This window comes from Phyllostomus discolor, chromosome 6 (assembly GCF_004126475.2).
Source record: "Phyllostomus discolor isolate MPI-MPIP mPhyDis1 chromosome 6, mPhyDis1.pri.v3, whole genome shotgun sequence".
NCBI lineage: Eukaryota > Metazoa > Chordata > Mammalia > Chiroptera > Phyllostomidae > Phyllostomus > Phyllostomus discolor.
The window spans coordinates 13,151,781-13,169,814 of NC_040908.2; the positions used below are offsets into that span (position 1 = coordinate 13,151,781).

Genomic DNA, 18,034 nt, shown 5'->3' on the forward strand with positions numbered 1-18,034 from the left:
TCCCCATCTCATCCCAGCTACTGAATTGAGAATGTGCGGTCCTCAAACTGCAAGGCCCTGCACCCATTTCCACCACACCAGACTCAGAGAGAGAAAACCCCACCCTCGACATGCCTCTTTGAACAGGAGGCTTCCCCCCAGAGCTCAGTGCTGAGGGTGCACGTCCACCCTGCAGATGGAAACAGAGCATCGGAAAGCAGCCTGGAGTGCAGGGGTTCTCTGGTGCAAGTCAGAGCATCTCCCTCCCCGGCTTAGCTTTGCGACGCACGAGTAGCTGACTTTGGAGCAGCCCCTTCTCTGCTGAGTTGCTCCGACCTAACCTTTTCCGAGGTAGAAGGATCTGATGTGTGTGTGACAGAGACTTTCGAGGATGACCCAAAGCCTGTGAATGGACCCCCCGGATCCCAGAGTGCCAGGTTAAAGAAACTTGGTTTTAAACTCAATAGACTACTCTCTCGTAAATCCATTTCATTCATTCTTTAAGTCTTTGTCGCGCGGGGACCCATCGGTTTCCCGTAGCAATTCCTAAAACACTAAGGATGGAAGTCCTGGTTCTTTCTCTGACTCAATCAGTTCTAAAATGGGACAATTCACCCCCTGCCCCCAGCCCACAAACAGCTGGGAGGGTGAGGTGGAAGCCTGCGTAGTGACTGCTCCTCCCCGCTGAGCCCCACTCTTACCTGCCAGGACTTTGCCCTCCCCTTCCTACTATCAGTTCCCACCGCCTCCTTCCCCATGAGGAGGTGGGCCGCCTAGGTAGGTAGGTAGGTAGATAGTCAGGCACGAAACCCTAGGGGAAGGCAGATTCTCTTCGGGAAGCATCGGCTGGGGCAGCCCCAGCCTAGCGCACAGCCCAGGGCGGATAATCGGCACGCCTGGCTGTTTCCGCCCCCTTCTCTCCACCCTGCCGCTTCCACTGTCAGGTCTGATGACCGACCGAGACCCGGGCGCCGCCTCGAATGACCCAAAGACCCCATCGGAAGCCACGAGGCCCCTCGGCCAGAACCAGGGGTGCAGCCAGCTGCGGGCAGGAGAGAGAGCAGGGCCTCCCGCGGGAAGGAGCTTCAGTCACGTCCACAGCCAGCGGCAGTGGGTGGGCGCTGGGTGCCCCCGGCCCAGGATCCAGTCGTGCCTGACACCCCCCCCCCCCCCGTCCTCCCCCACAGCCCTTTTTGTCTCTCCTCCCCCCACCCCTCCACAGCCAGTTCCTGAACATTAGTCTTCCCCCACAACTTCCTCCTGCTTGTCAGATGCTGCTGCTGCTGACGGCTATTAAGTACAGCCAACCCACTAGGTGCAGGAGAGCACGCACCCAAAACAGTCATTGGCAGACGAAACAGTTTTGGGCAGACGGAGGTGGAGGAAGGGGGCCTCCGTCGTGACAAGGCCAGCAGGGGTGGGGGGAGGAAGAAGAGGTGGGTTAGCAGCAGGAGGCAAGAGAAAGGGGAGGAAGGGGCAAGGACGGCGGCTGGGTGGGGGAGGGGCCCCCTCGTCAGAGGAGTCTGCCGAGGGTAGTGAGGGAATGCCGGTCTGCGCTCCTCCGTTCGCTCTCACCCTCCTCCCGAGCAAACAATAGGAGACAGAACTCGGCCTTGGCATTGGGGCTAACGGCTCCTACCCCCAGGTCAGAAGACAACACTCCAGGGTGGCCAAGAGATGGGCCGGGGTCAGGGAGACCCGGCACCACCCCCCTCCACCACTGCGGCTCAGGGAAGCCACTTTGCCTGGAGTTTGTCCAGCCTGGAAAGCCACTGGTAACGCCGCTCTGGTGGAGGCCGGGCCTCCCTGTCCGGTCCCACTTCCACCTCCCTCTGCACCCAGGCCGCTTCCTGTTCCAAAGGTCAGAGGTCTGGACACCCACGCCGACTCCCCACTGGTGCAATGGGCCCTGGGCTGTCCCAGGCGCCTCTCCCATCACCGGCTGCCCCCCGCCCCAGGCGCCCGCTGATGAGCCACGGCCCCTGTCAGGGCTGCACCGCTCCCTCCATCCCCAGCACCACTTCTTCCTGGTGGCCTGCCTGGCGGCTTCCGGGGACACGCAGGAGAGAAAACTATCCCTCTCAAGAGGCCACAAGGTTGGCACAGCCTGAGGACAGCATGGTCCACCAGCCAGAACACAGGTCAACACGGAAATGCCGACAGCCCAGCTGCCAGCCAGCTCAGCAAAAGTGCTGCTTCCAGCCCAACTCCTGGGCTCCCAGCACCCGTGCCCAGGGCCTGCTCCCCAGCCCTCGCTGATCGCTGTCCTGAGCTCAGGGCAGGGCTGTTCTCCCTGGCCCCTGACCAGCCAGGTCCCACCTGAGCACAGGGAGGAGTGGGACTTGGGGCTCCTGAGGAGGCAGTGGGTAGGACAGGAGTAACTCAGCATCTCCAGAACTCGGGCCAGGGAGGCATACTTGACTCTTCTGAGCCAGGAGGGCTGCAGCGGCCCAAAGGTCCCCCTGCCGGCCCTGCCGCCTTCCCGCCCCCAGCCCCCCAGGGCTCTGTCCAGGAACCTACCCATAAGGCCAGGTGCAGCCCCTCCGAGGTCCGGCTCAGGTGTGAGCCCCGGCCCTGGAGCTCTGTAAGTAGCTGCCCGTCTGGGGGGAGGGGAAGGGGGTGATGGGGCTGGGGGCGGAGGGGGCCAGAGAGAGGGGGAGGGGGGAGGTGGGGGGGAGGGCTTGAACATTTTCTTTGTCTAGAACTCCAGGTCACGTGGGCCCCGCTGGACTGCCTGGTTGGCTGCGAGCGGGCCGGGGGAGGGGGCCGGCCCTCCGACGCTGGCAGTGGGCCAGCCCCTCTCCTCCGGGCCGGGGGCGTAGGGGCCGGGGGGCGCGGTGGGGCCCTGCGGGTTCCCAGGGCCGGGCAGGGCAGGGCCGCAGGCGGTGCCCGCCCCCTCTCCCCCAACTCGGCAGGAGCTCTGCGCTGTCCGGGAGCGAGCGGGGAGCCCCCGGGAGCACCGCTGGGAGGAGGGCGGACGGGTGGGCCGGGACCGCTCTTTAGCCAGGTACGGAGGTAAGCCGCGAGCGCAGCTAAAGGAGAAACGAGGTTCCGGACAGTCAGGAAAGTTGTTAAAAGTTGAGTCTCAGAAGCATACCCACATAAAAAAGAAAGAGAAAGGAAAAGGCTACAGATGAGCGACGAAACCCGAGAAGCTGCAGGAGAACTCCAAGCTCAGAGAGACAGAGCGAAGATACCCGCACAGAGTCGGGAGCACCCCAGAACAAGAAGTGTGTGTGTGTGGGGGGGGGGGAGTGGGGGGGGAGTGGGGGGGGGCTCCCTTCCCACTACGGCTGGACAGGGAGAGGTGCCTTTAAAAGCTAGCTGAGGAGTTCAGTCTTTCAAAACCTCTTCCTAGCCAAGTCTCTGGGTTCCACAGGTCACTTTGGGTCGGCCTTCAATTTCCTGCTTTTCTTTTGCGAGACTTGGGGGGGGCGCTTGTTCAAAAGTAGGATAGCCCCCACTTACGGGGGGGGGGGGTAGAACTGGGTCCAAGACCCCCTCCCAGCAGGTGCCTGAAACCGTGGATGGTCCCCAGTGCTACATGTGCTCTTTTTCCTGCACGTACACACCTCTGATGAAGTTCCTAAATTAGACACGGTAAGAGATTAGCAACGACTAGTAAAACAGACCAATGATAGCAATATACAAAAATCTGTTGTGTGACTGTAGCCTCTCCTGAAATCCCACCGCACTCACCCGTGCCTGTGGCGATGGGAGGTGATGGATGCCATCCCAGTGTGGGGAAGGGAGGTGCCTACTGAGCCCTGTGAACTACCGTTAGGCTGCTACTGACCTTCTGACCACCCGTCAGAAGGAGGGTCGGTCGTCTGCGCTGGGTGACCCTGGACCATCAGGCTATTACGATGTGGATGGCTGGGGAAATGTGTTAGTCCCAGACTGTGGCTGACCTCGGGTGACTGAAACGGGGAAAGCCAGACTGCAGACAAGGAGAGAACGACCGGGTAGCAATTCCTTCATTCCCGCTCAAGTATCTGCAGCTCCACACCCCGTTCCTCCTCTCCAGGCGCCTCCAGGGGGAGCCTCAAGGCACGGCCTCCACCACGGCACGCTCTTTCCTTCTCCGCAGGGGCCTCAAGGAGAACAGACACGCAAGGAGTGGGCAGAGTCGACTAGACGCGGAGAGAGAGGAGAGAAAAGCGAGCACCTGTAGAGATAGCTGTATCACAGACACCAGGCCCCAGGGGTCTGGACGGCCCGGAAGCCGACAGACAACAGGTAGTACGGAGGATAAACGGGGTCAGCAAGGTCAGTGCCGAGCCCAGACTGGGCCTGGGGGAGGGACCAGGTGTGGAATGAGGTAGGGGAAGTGAGGAATGAGAGATGTTCATCTGGGGAGGGGGCAGACCCATTGCCCACCTCCCACCCCCAACACAACTAAAGTTAAATGTTGCAGAGGAAGATGTGAAGAGTAATTGCAGGTTTTCTGAGAGGAGATGAACGGGTGGTTTGGAAAGATGAGCCTGGTTGCAGTTTGCAAGATGAGTTAGAAAGAGCACTGGCCCTGGCTGGCGTAGCTCAGTGGATTGAGTGCGGGCTGTGAACCAAAGCATCGCAGGTTCAATTCCCAGTCAGGGAACATGCCTGGGTTGCAGGCCACGGCCCCTAGTAACCGCACATTGATGTTTCTCTCTCTCCTTTTCTTCCTCCCTTCCCTCTCTAAAAATAAATAAATAAAATCTTTTTAAAAAAAAAAGAAGAAGGAGCACCGGACCTGCAGGTGAACGCTCCCCGTGGGAAGGCTGGTGGGCCAGTGGCACTTGTCCGGAGACCTGGACATGGGTTCTGTCTCCAGCATCGTGACCCTGAACGAGCCACTTGACCCCAGGAAGGCTTCTTTCTCACTTGCAATACAGGAGCGATGGCACCTGCCCTGCCGGGCCCCAGAGACCCAGCACCTCCTAAGGACCACCTCACGCCCTAGGTGCCTGGCCTTCAGCCGCAGTCAGTGGGGACACGCTAGCCCGAACGGGTGCCGGTAGGGTGCAGGCAAGAGATGTGCTGTGAAGGACAACCCGCCTTCTCTCCCGCGGCTCAGCCCCCTTCTGATCTCGCAAGCACCAAGAGGAAGGAGGAGGACTCCAGATCAGAACGCCTTCTCCAGATAATTCTTGGGGAGTACAGGCCACCCTCTCTCAGCCCCGGGTGGGACCCAGGATCCACACAGCACGAAGGAGCCATTCGACGAAACACAGGCCCTTCTCTCTCCCAACCCCTCTTTCCACCCAGTCCTGGTATCTGTCTGGTACAGTTTTTCAGGAGATGCCCTGAGAAGCCCTGAGTTTATGCCTCTGGCCTGCTCCCACCCTTGATGGGACGTAACAGGACTTGCTTAGCTGGTTCCCTCCCCGATGCCTCCTCGGCACCCTGGGCCCTGTCGACAGGCCTCCTCTCAAAAGGAAGTCTGTGATCAGGCACGCCTGGCTCTCCTTAGCAGCACTCCATCCCATGCACGGCCCCTCCTTTTCCATTGGACTAGACAACTGAACACCTTCACCTCTACGCTCTGTCAGTCTGGGAACTGCTTCAGCCAGGACTCAAAGCCTCAGCTTGGACCAGAGCCATCAGCCTCACTTTCTCTTGGCCAAGGTAAAGAAGCGGCCTCTCACCCTCAGCTCCCATCTTAAGCAAAAGGAAGCCTGAACTCAGAGCCACCCCCTCGCCGACCTAGGGTGCCGCCCGCCTCCTGCAGCTACCAGACAGGAGAGGCCACCCTTTTCTAGCCTCTCAGGGATTCGTGCCTCTGTGCTCGGTGGGCAGAGGCAGACCCCAGAGCAAAAAGACGCCACAACCTAGGGCAAGAGTGCCTTTAGCAGAAGATCAGGGGAAAAACCAGGACGGCCTTCAAGGATCCCTGAGGTACCACCTGCCCCCGCCTTCCAGAGTGACCCACCCACCTGGCATGACCACCGGGACAGGTCTCTATATTGAGGTAAAGACAGTCAACCTGGAAAAGCAGAGTTGCGTGAAACAGCCAGGTTCTTGGGCACGTTTCGAGAAGGGTGTGGGAAGGAGGACCCCTGGGTGAAAAGGAGATCTGGTGGGTGTCGAGAGCCTGAGAGAAGTGTTGGAGGGGAAGGGTCCAGCACGGCCCACAGGAGAGGGCGGCCGGAAGGACAGACAGAGAGCGGTGACTCGTAGGCCTGGTGGCAATGCGCCTTAAGGGCACCCGGCACGCTCAGCCCCGAGCCTGTATCCATCGAGCAAACTTCTGATTTTAACCACATTTCCCAGGGACTCGGACACCGGTCGGCTGCCAGAACACAGCAGGACAAACACGAGGACCTGTGTGGCAAGGACGCGCCCTGTGATAAGTTGGGAAATTGAACATTCTGGTGTCCATCACTCTCTGTGCTTCCCACGAGTGTGGTCACGATGTGCTGTTAATCATCATGTGACTCTCCAACCCACAGAGCTACAATGAGACCCCAGGCTGTGATTCCCTGCCCCCCACCCCACACCGAAGGGTGGTCACTTGCACAGATGGTCCAGGTGGGAATGCCATGCCAGCCTGGCTGGTTTCAACTCCAGGTTCGGCGTCCGGTTCTTGCTCTGTCAAAATCCAGGGCCCACAGCATGTAGGGAGGTTATCTTGTTTCCTTCAAACAGGACAGTTACCACCCGAGACGCTTTCCTCAAAATCAGAGAGGCCACAGTCCCCGGGAAGCCATCTGCCAAGCCGCACGTTGGGAAGACACTGGGTTTTCCGCCACACCAACGCTCCCGCTGACCTCGAGGCCAGAGACCTCACCCGGATGAAGGAGCACGAGGTAAATGTGGATGTCTGTTCTGGCCCGGTCCTCCCACCTACAGCTCAGCAGCCTCGGGGCTGCACGCTCGCCCTCTGACTACCTGCTGATGACGTCAACACTGTGCGTGGCACTCAAGGCCCCCACAATCCACAGCACTTACGTCACGCACCCCACACTCTGCCTACTTGCCAGCCCCCAAATGTGTGTATGTGTGTGGGGGGGTTCGTGCCTTTGCTCTTGCTCTCCTTGCCCTTCCCCTTCCCCTCCCACCAGCCCAAATCCTACCTCCCCATCCTTCTGGCCCAGTTCACCAAGTATATCCGCCATGAAAGTTTCTCTAGACCTGAACTGTCCCAGAAGGTAGCCCCTGGCTGCATGTGCTATTTAAATTAAACAAAAATTGCCCTGGCTGGTGTGGCTCAGTGGATTGAATGCTGGACTGCAAAGCACAAGGTCACTAGTTCGATTCCCAGTCAGAGCACTGGGCCAGGTCCCCAGTAGGGGGCACACGAGAGGCAACCACACATTGATATTTCTCTTTCTTTCTGCTTGCCTTCCCTTCTCTCTAATAGTAAATAAATGAAATCTTTTAAAAAATAAATAAAAAATAATTCGGCTCTTTGGTTGCACCAACCACATCCCAAGTACCCACGAGCCCCTTGGGGGTAGGGGCTCCTGTACTGGGGGGCAGAGAGTTTAGAACACCCCCACCGCTGCAGAAGGGCCTACTGGACAACGCTGCTCTGGGTTCTCACCCTCGCCTCCCGCCCCTCCCGCAAAGGTCATCCTGTCCCTCCTCCTCCATGCCCCCAAAGCACTTCGGAACCCTCTCGTGGCACCTGCCAACCTTGGCCCGTGCTAAGGCGATTGTGTACTCAGCTTTCTCCTCCACGAGGTGAAAATCTCCCGGAGGGGAGGGACTGGGTCTTGCTCAGCCTCACACGGAAGCAGTGTGCACCAGAACTCCCTGCACGTCATAGAGGATCAAAGCGGTGTTTGCTGAACTGAAACCCATGTTATCTCAGGAGCCGCACTGGGAAGCCACTGCCCAAGTTCCCAGTGGGGGATGGTTACTTTCCATAGCAAAGTTGTGAAGGTGCTAAGAGGTCCAGGTCTAGGTTACCCCAAAGAGGCGAGAACCTTTGTTTCCCCATTTCCCTGCAGTCCACATGGAAGTTGCAAGCAAATGACCAGGACTGGGCTGCTGGCAGTGAAGCTAAAAATAGCGACAAGCCAACAGCAAGGAGTTGGCAGGACTTGTTGCTAGGGAGACCAGTCGCAGAGAGAGCAACTAAGCAGGGAGAAGTGTCAGACCTGCTCAGGGAGAGCAGAGGCCACGCTGGGGGCGACTGGAAGTTGACAGGGGTCCAAGGCTCCCACCTAGAGACGTTCTGCCTTCTGGCAGCTCCTGACTAATGCTTTAAGTGGGGCAAATGTTTTCCCTGTCCCTCACTAACCCATCTCCATGGAAACCACCATGATTGGGGTGAAGTACCAGCCCCTGGAAGGAAGGCCTCTGCCTGGAGCTGGTTGTTATGGCAACATCCCCCCCCACCCTTTTGGGTCATTCTCTCTCTCCTGGCTTCTGTGGTGGAAAGGTGGGGGCCTGGACTGGGCTTAGCCAGCATGGCCAGGGAATACCGGCTTTCTGACAAGAGGAACCGGCAAGGGGGTCTTCAGAAGCTCCCGGGAACCTGGTCAGACCTCAGCACAAGGCAGGGCTGCCTTTTCTTTCCACGAGGACCTCACACTTCATCTTGCCAGGGGAATCCCAGGCTCACTCGGGTTCACGTGTATCAGGATCACCCAAGGAGGTCTGAAAACATACGGATTCCTGGGCTCTCTTGGGGAGGTCAGCAAGCTTGGGGTAGGACCCAGGAACCTGTTGTTAAAAGCTCCCTAGGTAATTCAGATCCTGGCCAGGTATGGCAACCACTAAACGCCTTGGCTGTTTCTGTTAGAATGAGGGAACCGAGGCCAGGAGGGATGGAGGCCACCAGAAGGGTCGGAGCCTTTAGTTGGAGAGGAAGTGGTCTGGGGTGAGGCGGTGCAGGCAGGAGGAGATGGTGGGGGGGAAGCCCGCTCAGGGCACATGCCTGAGGTGCAGCCCCATCCCCTGGGCCTTTCCCTTCAGGGCCCCTTCAAGCCAGAACGTGCTGTGGTCTGGTCCTGGGTCCCGATTCAAACCGAGCCGTCCACAAGCTGCCCCCACGGCAGAGAGTGTGAGATCGCGGGGCTGGGCAGCCTGGCTCCCAGAACGGTGGCAGCCCAGGCAGAGGATCTGGGCCGGAAGAGAAACCCATCCTCTTCTGGAGGAAAAGCCAAAGGGTCGCCATGGCAACCTGCCGTGTGCTGGCTTAGGATGTGTGGGCTCTGTGCCACCGCCCCAAACTTGGGCCCAGGAGAGGTGCAGCATTTCGGCAAACACCAAGGGGCGGAGGGACCCCACCCCCCTTGCCAGTAGAGTCTTAGAACCCGAAGAGGCCGTGCTCTGCCTGGCGATATACCTTTGACCCCACCTGAAACACACCGGAACACGAGGATCCGGGAGCCCTAGGCCTCCCGGGAAGAGCCAGGCTGGGGGAGGACGCCTCGGAGGTGGAGGTGGAGGGTCGGGTGGAGGAGATGGGCCTCTCCACCTTTCTGTGACTCACAGCCTAATCATGTGCCCAGGACCCATCACACAGGGAGCCACAGCCCCCATTCAGGACAGCGCGTGATCAGATAGTAAATGGCGAGGCTGAGATGCTTTCTCCTCACAAGGAAGGAAACTCGGGGAGGCCGGGATCGGCAAAGGCAGTAGGACTCAAGGGAGGGAGACGGGGAGCTAGGAAGGGTGCGACCCCCCAGGTTTCTCAGGCAGGAATGGCCAGGTCTCTGGGGGGGGTCGGGGGTCTGCAGTGGCATCTGCTTCCTGCCGGACGAAGGGAGGGTGAGGGGCGCAGGCGTAGCCGTCTGCCTATCTGTTCGGGACAGGAGCTGCCAGGCGCCTGTCCTGGGATCCGCTGTCGTAAATTCTGACCCAGAGAGCAAACTGACCCCTTACTTCATCTCCCCCCACCTCTGCCCCAAGCTGCCCTCCCCCTCCACAGGCCCCCCATTCTCTCCCTGTCACTACTGCTACACTTCCTAGTGGCCTGTGCTCGGAAGCCCGACCTCGCCAGACCTGCCCTAGGCTTCCGGAACTTTGGTTGCCACCTCCTGCCTCCCTGCGCCCGCCTGCCTCCTCTTCCCCTGCAGCTCCAGGCCTGCTCCGCTGGGGAGGGCTCCTCCACAAACCCCACTCTCTCTCACGGTCACCTTCACCCCCCCAGCACACCCAGGAGCTGCTTGCTGGCTGTGCCCAGTCCTCCAGGGAGGCAGGAGGGCGCAGGCTGGGGCGGGGGGTGGGGGCGGGGGTGCTGCAGGGCCCCAGACCTTACTAGCTCCTCACCAGGAAAATCAACAGGAGAGGCTGCAAGGTCTGGACGGACAGGGGATCACGCTGAGGACAACACCTTCTACAAACGCCTAGCTTCTCTGGATCAGCCCGGGAACCGGACCACAACTATCTGCTGAATGTTACAGATAAGATCAAAGGAAGTCAGGAGGGCGGAACAAGTGAGAGGTGGAAAGAACCTTATGACAAGTTTGCTTGAGGACGCATCCATGTTGTCACTTTGCTTTAGCAACCCGACCCTGGAGGGCTGTGGGTCAAAGGCACCCCGTCGACCCCCAAAGGCCCGGGCTACTCTCCCCTCCCCACCTCCCCGCTGTCGCTGGGCTCCAGGGGTCAAAGGTTGGGGCCTCAGGACCACCATTCAGATTCAGGCACGCAGACCCTCTCACGTTTCGGGGACCGAAGAGAAGACTCCGGAGGAGGAGCTCAGCCTAGGAGCACTGGGGTAAGCCAGGCTGAAAGCAGCCGGAACATCTATCATCTCCATCCCAAAGGGAAAATTTGAATTCCTGTACCAAGTCCCTTCCGGCCTCTCACCCCGCCCATGTTCGGAAATGGTCCCCTAGCTCCGCCAGCCTTAGAGCCTGCCCTCCTCCCTCCACTTGGCACTGACCCTTGCAACCAATCACCTGGGGAGACAGCTGGGCCACGCCCTTCACGAAGGACCCCAGAGCAGGGGCCCCAGTAGGGGCAACTGAAACAAAACTCACAGGTGATTCCAACGCACAGCGAGACCCCCGATGAGGGCGATAGGGCGGTCGGAAATACAGTGCACAGTGCATGCCCCTTCGGGGGACTCTCTCCTGGGCCAGATTTAGTTCCCTGTCACTCATCCACAGCTCGGGCGTTCTCCAACTCCCCCACGCCACAGGAGCATCTAGGTACCTGGCTGGAAAACCAGGTTTCTCAGGAACCGAGCCACAGATTCTGTTCGCATTGGTCCAGAATGGGGCCTGGGGGTGTGCCTTTTTAGTGCCCCGGTGACTGTGAGGGAGGAACACACCCTTTCAGAAACACTGGGTTCTGATAGCTCCTTTGGGATGTACAAAGCATGCCCAACTCAGTTTCGGGGTTGGTTTGGTTTTTTTACCCCACAAAGTTACCTTTCGAATTGCACCTAGATTCTGATACACAAGAGACTAAACTGTTTTATCCCTACTTTTGCGTAACCAACCTGAGATGGAAGTGAAATTTGAATACATGTGTACTGCCCACCACCCACCGGCTAAAGAGGAACACAGCACCTGTGAAGGGTTGTGACAGAAAGGTCGGAAAAGGGGTGAATTCTCTCTCTCTCTCTCTCTCTCTCTCTCTCTCTCTCTCGCTCACACACACACACACACACACGCGCACGCACACACACACACACGCACACACACACACTCAGTTGGCAGGGCGAGCGTGAACTGAGAGGTGAGGGACAGGGCGCCCACAGAGACTCGACAGGGTTAGGAAGGGCTCTGGACGGGTGAAAAGGGGGGTCTTCGGGGGCCTCCGGCTGGTTCCAGAATTCCTTCCGGAGTCTGTCCTGGTTGCCAGCTGCTCCCAGACACCGCCAGTCTCTGTCCCCCCTTGTCCTGCTCCTTCCAACGCATGGCTGCGCTGCACGCCTCAGCTCTGCCCTCCCCGCCTGCCCGTGACACCTTGGACGCTGCCTGCTAACCCCCTCCCTGTGCACGGCCACCCTGCAGGCTTCTCAGAAGCAGTTTGTCTAAAACCTAGCTCAAAAGCCTACCCCTTCTAAACAAAACATCTCCTCGACCTTGAGGCAGGCAGCGAATTCTTAGACATACACACACACTAACCAATGAAAGACAGAGAAACGGAACTTCATTAACACAAAAAGTTCTGGCTCATCAAAATACCCCCATCCTGAAGAAGAGGAAAAGTCCACACCACCTTCCTGCCTGCCCCAAACCCGCTTTCCCCGCATGATCCTCTGGTGTGGGCAATGACAGCCACCCCACCCCCCGCTCCCCAAATACCAGGCGGGCAGGTTTCTCCCTTCCCTCCGGCCAGAGACACATACCACCAGTTCTACCCAGCCTGATCCCCATGACCTGGACCCTCAAAACCAAATGCCACACCCTCCTAACTGGTCCCGCTTCTAAATGTCCCCTGTCCGGGCCCCTTGCGAAGCTGCCAGGGTTGTCTTCCTAATATGCACACCCAGTGCCCTCACGTTCCAGCCCCCGCTGCACGAGGAAGCCTGAATTCCTCACTACAACAAGCGGGCCCTGGACAGCCTGACCGCCTTCCTTTGCTGTTTTCTCTCTTCCCGCACTCTGTCCCCAACTCCCACACCCCAGTGGCCACATCTCTTGCTGCTCCCTGAACAACTCAGAAGCCTCACGCCTCCTTCTCTTTGCCCTCCGTGGTTCCTTTCCCCAAAATGCCTTCCTTATGTATCCCTATTGGAATTCTCAAAGGACACCTCCTCCAGGAAGCCTTCCAGGAGCCCCCCAGAAGTTCCCTGGCCCTTCTTTGCTCACCAGGTTTGGTGCCACAAGCACAGGATGAGCCCCGTGCTCCCCTGACAGTGAGGCTCACGGTGAACGGTCTGCGTGCTCCCGCTCCTCATGGGGCGGTGTACGCCTCGAGTGCCGTGACTGTCTGCCTCCCCAGCGCCGGCCCAGTGCTGGGTGTGTTCAGTAAGGCCTTAGTTCACGGCTGTGAACTCCTGCATCTAGTGTACTGGCCCCTCGACAGAGTCACAGGGTGCAGCCTGCCACCCAGTGCCTGAGCACCCCAGGGATCTCCTTGACGAATGGTCTGGTTTTTCAAGCAGAGCCGAAAAAGCATCACCATCGTATCTTTTCCATTGTCTGCCTCCTAGAAAATGCTATGAGCACACTCCTAAAAGTTGAACTAAGTATGCAAGAAATCTTGAGGCGCTCTGGCCTCCAAACTCCTAGAGGATTTTTTGGACCACCTACCTTAGGACCCCCTCAGTGCCTTTCCCCACGGTCCCTGCAGGGCAAACTCCCGTTCTGGTGGAGGGCCTGCATGTGGTCCCTTCTTTGGCAAGCTTCCCCAAGGCCCTGGGCAAGGCCAGCCCGTTACTCCCGTAGCCCCTTTCCTCATATTTCTGTGGTGCCCCTCCTGGACTTCAGCAGCATCATTTAGTCACTCCCCGGCCCGCCTCTCCCAGGGGAGAGCAGCATCCCAGGGCGGGGTTCTGATTTCCCTTTAAATGTGTTGCTTCCGTGTCTAGAACAGGTGGGAACACAGGAGATACCCAGACACTTCCGGTGTTACCTTGAAGCCTGAGCACACAGCATTTGCTCAGTCAGGGTTCAAGAACTCTTTGAAGTAAGGGACCAACGACTGTATGATTAATGAAAAGAAAACTAGCAGCAAGGAGCGAAGAGCAGATCTAGGCAGCTCTCTGGCGACCAGAGCCAGAGTGGGGCTGTGCATTCCCGGGTGAAGGAAATGCCGCAGGAAGCTGGGCGTGCCCGAGGGTGGGCGCACTCTGCAACATCACCTTCTTAGTGGTGAAGTCAAGCCCCTCCCTCGTACCTAGACCTAGTGTCTAAAGACGTGCACCACGTCCCATCTTTCTGCTCCTGGCATAAAATGACAGAGGAGGGAACGGGGACAGTAGTGGAGAGGGAGCACTAGACTCTAGCACCAAACATGTGAATTTTACGAAAGTTTTCTTTTTTAAAGAATCCTTATAAGGATGCTTTATGTATGTGCTTCCAGAAGAGGCATTTACGTGAGCCTGAGAACGCACTCAAATATTTAACGCAGAATTTATGGGCAAGCCAGTAAAGGAGACAAGGGGAACTACAGACCCTGATTCCTGTCCCCCCAACCCTGCAAATTGTGAAATTCTAGAATCTCCGGGGTCTTCTCGTCTGTACCTGCCACCTTGCTAATGAGAAAACTAAAGTGCACAGCGGAGACAGATCCCTGGGATTGCTTGGGGACAGAAGCTGAGACCAGAACCCAGGCCTCCTGAATCTCACTCCAACCCTTCCAACGCCAGCTTACAATGCCCAACACAGACCACGAGAAACAGCAGTGCAAGGCCAAGGGCGTAGGGCCCAGTGAGTGGAGCGGGGACCGGCCCCGAGGGCACCAAAGGACCCGAACCCGGCACTAGTGGAGCGGCCTCCAGCCTGCAGCTGCAGAGGTGGGGAGGGAGGGGAGGCAGCCTGGCAGAGGGCGGGGCCAGCCCCCGTGCCGCTCTCCTAACACCTCCCTTCAGTTGCAGGAGGAGCCGAGACCGCCGACCGGAAGAAGACTTGGTTCTAGGTGAGCCCAGTGGCTGCAGACAAACGTGGCTGGGGAGCCAGCATCCAGTTCCGCCCACGTGACCTCTCCACAAGGACACCCATGCGGCTGCTACCTACTTACCCAGGGGAATCTTAGTTTCCTAACAGTAAAATTGGATACAAGTGGTTCTTACAGTGATTCTGGATCACAGATCTGTCAAACAAGAAGTATACGACTTAATGATGCGTTTGATGGCCTTTATTCAAGGGAGAGCAATCCACGGATCGGGGAACAGAGTACCTCGCAAGCAGTGGACCGTTCTTCCCGAGCACTGGAAGAGGCAACGCGGGAACAGCACCGGATTGGCTGGGAAGTCGGGGGTTTCCTTATAAGGCCAGCGGGTCTGATTTTCTAGAGAAAGGTCAACTAGCTGCAGCTGAGCGGGAGGGCTGGGATGCTGTGCGCTAGGTTTCCCTGACAGGTGTCTCCCATAAGCGCAGCTGACTTGGGTTGAGATGCGTGACGTAGGCCGAGCCACGGGGGCGGCCTCCCTTTCCTGGGTCCTGAAATATGAATTAACTTTATCACGGTTTAGGATGACGGTGAAAGTAGGGCTCCTGGCACAGAGCCCGGCGTGCAGTAGGTGCTCAGTAAAGTCCTTCCCCTCCTGGGTGAGTGGTGACCACCTGCCCCACCCCTTGCTTGCTCACCACCAAAAAAAAAAAATGGGGGTCGTTTGAAGAGCTTTTCTCTCTTAGATGAAACGGTCACTCTAGCGTGCAAACAGCCCACCCACTTAGGAGACAATGGGGAACCTCTGTAAGGACAATGTCACAGCCTATCGGAAAGGCCAGCAGCCCTGGCAGTCACGACTGCTCACAGGCTGTCCCGGGGATGCCTTTAGAACACGCTCAGCCTGTCGGTGGAGCACCCTGTCATGCCTGCTCCGAACGGCAGCATCTCTCTGAAGGCTGACGTTATTTTTGAGGCCACCCTGCAAAAGCTCGGGTTTTCATTAGCCTATGTGTGGTGAGTGAGTGTGGAACATTTGCCGGTCAGAACACCCTAAAGCTGCCACTTCACATATTTTGCTACTACTTTGGTTTTCGTCCTCAATGGTCTACTTTGTGTTGACATTTCTCCAGTCTCCTATACGAAAGCCCAGGGGATCAGATTAATCCACCTAGTCCCAAAGCCCCCCGGCGCAATGCCCCCTGCTGAGTGGGTGCACGGTGATGGCTTAGTCAATGCAATAGAGCGCAGCAGGAGACGGCCCTGTGGACGCTCGCAGGCTGCTCTTCCCGGGGCAGACAGGAAGCAGTCTGTTGAGACTGTGGGGTTATAAAGCAAGAGGAAGCAACGTTTGCTCAGCTCACAGAAGCAGAAGCAGCAGCAGCAGCAGCAGGCAGCGGCGCAAATGGCCAATAAACATATGAAAAGATGTCCAACCTCACTTATTATCTGGGAAATGCCAATTAAAATCATAACAAGATACCATTTTCCCCAACCATCAGATTAGCAAAATATTGATGCTGGCAAAGGTGGGAGTCTTCTCATACACACCCTGTTTGTAGGGGCACAGATTGGTGCTGGCCTTTCTGGAGGGCCATTTGGCAGATTTTATAAAATGCAAAATACACGTTCCCTTCGACCCAGCATTCTCTCCTTCTAGAGACACACAGATGCACAAAGAGCCCTAACCAAGGGTGTTTACTGTCTCGATGCTCACGCGGCAGATCGCTGTAAACACCACAAGTGCCCAAGAAGAAAAGGGTTAAATACAATCACGGCAATGCATATGGCGGGACGCGACAGTGACCAATCACGTGGCTCGCCTGCCCAGACTTACTGTACGTGAAAAACCAAGCTGACCAATGAAACTACGGTGTGGTTCCACTTAAATAAGAAAGGAAAAGAAAAAGGGACTGTGAGGCAAAATTAGGTATTTACACGCACACAGAGATGCAGAGAAAAGCCCTGTGAGGTACCTCTGGTGGAGGAATTAAAATGGGAGTGGGGGGTGGGGAGGGGGTTTCACAATAAGAATGTGTCTGTGTAAAACTTATATAATGTAAGTTTATTTTAAAAAATGATCGAGCTACTATTATATGCTAGCCCTGTGCTAGAAGCGTTAAATGTTATGTATTACCTTATGAACCCAGACAACTCTGAGATTGGATTTATTCATTCAGCAAATCTTCACCTAGCCCTCTGAATGCCAGTCCTGGGGGCAGAGGAGTCGGAGCGCCAGCACAGGACCAGCTCGGGAAGGGCGGAAGCAGAAAACCGACAGGTGAGTGTTGACACGCCCGGGAGAACAGAGGGCTGCCCACGCGACCACAGTGGAGGGACCTCGGTTTGATAAGCTTAAACGGTGCCTGAGGTCCTACACCTGGGAAGAGATTAAGTCAGCATTTGAACTCACCTCCAAAGGCACCCCGCCCTCCAGGAATGTGAAGCATTGCTACCTGCTGGGCAGCCTGAGGGCAGGGCAGGGGAGGTTGGGTCTGACTGTTGGGGGAGGGGAGGGGAGGGAGGGGGGTAGGAGGGGAAGGGAGGGAAGACCATGATATTTGGACGGAAGATTATTTGCTATCATATTTTTTCAAACAGATTTCTTTTATTTATTGATTTTAGAGAGAGAGAGGAAGGGAGGGAGGGAGGAGAGGGGGATGGGGGAGAGAGAGAAACATTGGTTTGTTGCTCTACCTGCCCATCCATGCACCCATTGGTTAAGCATGTGCCTTAACAGGGGGTCGGACTGCAACCCTGGCCCACAGGCAGGACGCTCCAAACAACTGACCCTCCTGGCTAGGGCTGTGTTATCGTCACTGATTTAACTTGTACTAAGCCTCTAATAAGTGTAAGAATGCACGAGTTCCCCCCTTCAGGCTGGGAGTCTGAACAAGACCAGATTCTAGATCAGCAGGACTGATGGTATCCTTGCCCTGAGGCGACGTAGAATCAGGTAGGAGTGAAGAGATTACAGAGAGAGATCTAACGTCCGGCTGTAGCTCAGCCCTAGAACCTAAGCACACCAACGGAGTCCGCAGCCCCTCCCTCCGGCTGGACGGCTGTTCCAGCTGCCCGGCTAGGCCTCTGCACCCCTCCACCTCGCAGCATTGGGAACCAGGGAAGTAATACCTGTGAGAAGCCCTTCCTAAACCGAGCCCTCCCTTGGGTCCCTTTGCTCTGATAATCAGTAGAAAAAGGGTCCTAAGACCTGCCTTCCTTTGCGAGAAGGAACCGCCTCGCCTCTGGCCTCCCCACCACCCGAGCCGGGGCTGTTCTCCCAGGCCGAGGCGGGCTCTCCCGGGCTCAAGCACAGCAATGCTCCCCATGGTCCTCACAGCAATGTTTCCCCAGTGGGAACAGCAGGAGCGCAGCGTGAAGAAGAGTTGAGGCACCGCCTTACCCGTGGGGGTCTGCCCACCCAGATCCTTGGGCCCCATGCTAACCTCCAGGTACACCTGTCAGCACCCCTGGAAACCAAGGGTTTTGGCTCTGGGGTGGAAACCCAAGGGCCAAGCTCCCTGAGAAGGGGACCCCGATTCACCCACCTCCCAGTGGCTTAGTCACCAACAGGTGTTCAGGGAGCCTCCTCTCCCTGCCCAACACC

The 18,034-nt window shown here is 57.4% G+C and overlaps 1 protein-coding gene and 1 long non-coding RNA gene across 2 annotated transcripts in view; one reads left to right on the plus strand and one right to left on the minus strand.

Moving 5' to 3' along the window:
• DNMT3A (DNA methyltransferase 3 alpha) overlaps positions 1–18,034 on the minus strand; it is a gene marked incomplete at its 5' end in the record, with an annotated part of 72,015 nt that overhangs the window by 15,949 nt on the left and 38,032 nt on the right.
• LOC118501035 lies at positions 2,673–5,633 on the plus strand. The gene is made up of 2 exons (XR_004903603.1): positions 2,673–2,994; positions 4,857–5,633. It is a non-coding gene; the product is annotated as an uncharacterized LOC118501035 (long non-coding RNA).